This window comes from Penaeus monodon, chromosome 12, assembly GCF_015228065.2.
Source record: "Penaeus monodon isolate SGIC_2016 chromosome 12, NSTDA_Pmon_1, whole genome shotgun sequence".
NCBI lineage: Eukaryota > Metazoa > Arthropoda > Malacostraca > Decapoda > Penaeidae > Penaeus > Penaeus monodon.
Genome location: NC_051397.1, coordinates 9,293,464 through 9,298,463, shown reverse-complemented (window position 1 = coordinate 9,298,463; position 5,000 = coordinate 9,293,464).

Sequence of the window (5,000 nt, the reverse complement as noted above, 5' to 3'; positions counted from 1 at the left end):
ACACACACACACACAGCTATAAACACAAACACACACACACAACACACACAGACATAAACAAACACACACACACAGCTATAAGCACACACACACACACATAAACAAACACACACACACACACATAAACGTTCACAGACCTCATTAAAGCAAGCGAGCACATGCCCAGACATAGAGTTTCCTTTTAGCTTTGAATGCTTATTATAATGTTCACCTTGGATCCGCCAGAGGGAGTCACCGCCTTAACCTCTTTTGAATTTTCTCTTCTTTTCTATCTTTCTCTTGTTTTTTCTATTTCTTTTCTTCTATCTTTTTGTCTTCTTTTCTATCTTCTCTCTTGTCTTGTCTTTTTTTTATCTTTTTTTTCTTTTTCTTCTATCTTTTTGTCTTCTCTTTTATCTTTTTCTGTTTTTTTTTCTGTCCTTTATCTTCTTCTTCTTCTCTTTCTTTGTCCTTCTCTTCTTTGTTATGTCTCCCTATTGTTTTTGTCTTCTCTTGTCTTTTGTCTTCACATTTATCTTTTTATCTTCTCTTTTATCATTTGCCTTTTCTTCAGTGGTTTGTTCTTCTTTTTTGTCTTCTCTTCTATCCTTTGGCTTCTCCTATCTTTTTTCACTCTTCCATCTTTTTCTTCTCTCTTCTATTTTTTTTTCCATCTTTGATTTTTCCGTGTTCTCTTCTGTATTTTGTCTTCTCTTCCATCCTTTGTTTTTCGTTCTACCTTTGATTTTCTTTCCTATCTTTTGAATTCTCTATTATCCTTTATTTTTCTCTTCCGCCCTTTTATCCCTCTCCCCCCATTTACCTTTGGTCTTCCTTTTTTATTTTCTATCTTTTTTCTCTTCAAAAAAACAGACTAAGAGCAGAGATCCGACAACTCCGGGCGTGCATTTCCTTCCTGCTGTATTGGCATTTCATAATTTATTCGCCAAATTATTGATCTTGTATTACGATAGATCGATGTATTATCATTACTATCGTCAGATTGTGTTCTTATTGTTGTTGATTTGTTATCATTGTTGTTGTTATGTTGTTTTGTTGCTGTTGTGGTTATCGTTATTGTTATTATTATCATTATTATTAAATATTATTATTATTATCATTTTCATCATTTATTTTGTGATTGTAATAATAATAATTATTATTACTGTTATTATTGTTATTATCGTTTTTGTTATTGCCGTTATCATTATCATTGCCATCATTATTATTAGCTGTTATTTTTATCTTCATTATTATTATTGTTATCATTAATATGGCTGTTGTTGTTATCATTATGATGACGATGATGATTATCTCTAACATCATCATAATCACTACTAATGCTATCGTAATCCTCCTCAACATTGATTATCTTTATTGTTGTTGTTGTTATCACTACTAGTTGTATTATCATCACCGTTGTCATTACTATCGCTACTTTCATCATCATTCAAGTTACAGCAAACTCGTTATCATTATCCTCCTTATCAATCAGAAACCACACAACAGCAGTGATAAAACAGGTAAAGATGGCAATAAAAACTTTAATAATTACAAAGACGACGAGAAAGCAATATGTGCCTTTCTGCTAACAACAGAAGACGGGGGTCGCGCTCATTTTAACACGAAGATCACGTACGTACCCTTCCGCCATGACTGACTGACGTTCGATAACCGTTTTTTAAAATAACATAGCAACTTGCGTTCTCTCTTCTTTTTTTTCAAAATGAAATCCGTTAAAAACCGTTGATCTATACCGGAGTACTGACGACTCTTTCAGGATGAATTGCCGCGGTCCTCAATCTGGTCATGGGGTTGAATCGTTCTGTAAACCAGTTGACCTTCAAGAGACCATGGGGGGGGGGGTGAGGAGGAAGGAGAGGAGGAGGAGGAGGAAAAGGAGGAGGAGGGGAGGGGGAAGGGCGAGAGGGGATTCAAGAGGGGGCGGGGAGAGGCGAGTCGCTGATGCGGTTTCCGGAAAATTCCTTGCTCGAACTTGAAACTCAAGCCTCCTGTCCCACAAGGTACGACGAGAGCAGAGGATGGAAAGGGAGACACGAAGCTGACTCCGGCTGCAAGGAAGTTTAGCAAGCACGATTTATTTAAGTTGCTCCTGCGAGTGCTAGTGAGATGGTGGGCGGTTGGTGGACCATTGGAATAATCCACTGCGTCAAGTACCGTTGAAGGTGAATGCACCCCAGATATTTTATTCGGTCAGATTTGCTTGCGCTGTGGTGTCGGCCGTAAAATTCTTACGCCAGTGAAGTTTTATTTCTGATACATAATTACGGTCCGTCTGTTTCCTTTGCGGGGATGGTATTATAGATAATAAGAGTTATTAGCATGTTCGAATTTTGACCATGAGCAATTTATGCATAATACTGACTGCAGGATTTGTGATTCAGTGTGCATTCTAATTTGAATAAGTAACTCATAAAAACTGCAGGACATATCCGAGCAACAAGAATGGTATCAAAGAATTGTATTGCGTTGTACTCACAAAGGACGCATAGCTGCAGTGATATAAATATCACAACAATTTGGTGTTGAGAAATTTGCACAAGTCTCTCTCTCTCTCTCTCTCTCTCTCTCTCTCTCTCTCTCTCTCTCTCTCTCTCTCTCTCTCTCTCTCTCTCTCTCTCTCTCTCTCTCTCTCCAAACACACCACACACACACACACACACACACACACACACACACACACACACACACACACACACACACACACACACACACACACACACACACACTTCACAAGTCCGCATACCACTGAGTGTGCTTTTAAGCACATAGAAACACAGGAGTAGGATACACCATACACCTTAAACCAGTCGGCTAGAAATATTTGAGCAATGCAGTTAACAAGTGGCGGCGGTGGCGGCGAGAGCAGGCGAACCCGGGTCACTCGGTTAACGTACACATCAGTATCGTTACGTGTGTTTATGTGTGTTTGTTTTTGTGTACGTTTTTTTTGTAGGTGTACATATATCAGCAGCTTATGTGATTATATATATATATATATATATATATATATATATTATGTGTATATATATATATATATACATATATATATATATATAATATATATATCATTATATAATATATATATACATATATATACATATATATCATCATTTTATATATATACATATATATATCACATATCATATATAACATATATATATATATATATAATATATATATATAATATATATATAATATATATATATAATATATATATATATATCTATATATATATATATATATATATATTATATATATATATATATATATATATATATATATATATATATATATATATATTATCACGGCTTCTGTCCCAGATCTTTCCCTATTTATTAACATTTCAGGTCCCTTTTGTAACTGTTAGAGGAAAATCAGCCAGTCAGTCAGTATTTAGATTTTAACTGCAGTGTTTATTTATGAAATTATCCCTCACTCTTTCTCTCTCTCTCTCTCACTCTCATTCTCTCTTTACGAAAATTAAATCATGCATGTATAAAGAAGAAATCTGAATTGCATACTCTAAAATATATATATATTTTTACAGTTAAATAACATCTACATTGTCTTATTGTATAAGTACTGAAATTACCATACTGTTGTATTTAAACCTTTTGATATTGGTAATTTCGGTACTATCTATAAATCCTTTTTTGTGTTGTCTATGTATTAAAAAAATTCAGTACTGTATTTAAAGTTTCAGCTATTGATATTTTCGGTATTATAATTGAATACATATTGTTGTACTGCTGTATTCAAACCTTTTGATATTGTTATTTTCGAATTTGTATTAAATCTTCTTTAGTGTTTCCGTACTTCGAATCGCTGCTAAAACTATAAATACTGAAAATTTGCCAGAAATCAGGAACATAGCTGGTTCGCCGGGAAAGATCGTAAAATCGTCGAAAAAATTATTTTACCATTTTTCTGATCAATAATATTGGATGTTTCTTTAATCCATCTTATATGCATAAGATGGATTAAAAGGATAGGGACCGTGGAACTGAGATAATGCGCGTCTGGTTTACCATCGACAAAAGATCGATTCGGTTTTCAATATTTATATTATTCTTTCAGTTTTCCAAGTAATGTATTAATAGTCATTATTACAGAATAAATATATTAATTGGCAAGTAGAAGGGAAATTTACGGTGCCAGTGTGCGGCCGTGTGTGTGTGTGTGTGCGTGCGTGTGCGTGTGCGTGTGCGTGTGCGTGTGCGTGTGCGTGTGCGTATGCGTGTGCGTGTGTGTAACACCAGTTTCGAAGATTACAACCTCCATCACCAGTTCTAAAAACAAAAAGCAGAACTATAGTAAACAGCTATTAAGTTGTGAACAAGTAGAACTAGAGAGAGAGAAAAAAGGCTCAGATTAGTAGACAGTAAAAAAAACAAAGAATCCAAAAGTTACGGAACACAGCATTGCTTTCACTTACACATACAGCATATAGATGATATAGCAGCCCCCCTTTCTTGATAACAGCTCTCCACTGACCTTTATGGAATAAGCAAAGACTGATATTTACAGCATATGTAGTGTGCGATTTTCAGACTGGGCAAGCAAAGCAGATGCCGAGTCAGTAGCCATACCCATGCCATAAAAAGGGTAGTGACCAGCAGCGCCATCTAGCTCCAACTTTCTAGACTTTCAAAGCAGGGTTTTCAAGTGTCACTGTGCTTGATATCGTCTCGTATATGAATATCCTTTATGTGACAGGGTTGAACCATGTACCATAGTCGCACTTTCAACCATACAATGGGACACCATTATCGTTATCAGTTGCCTCAAAGATTATGAGGGTTCGGGAACGAAATACATAAAAATTAAGAAAATGGACATCGCACCATCTTTTATTATTATGAAAGTAGATAAGGCTTATAATGGACAATGTCAGAGGCAGTACCTACAATGACCAAAAGTATTCATCGGATATCAGTACACTATATAATACCTGTAAGATGCAGTTCTGGAGTGAAAGCTGAATTCATCACTACAAG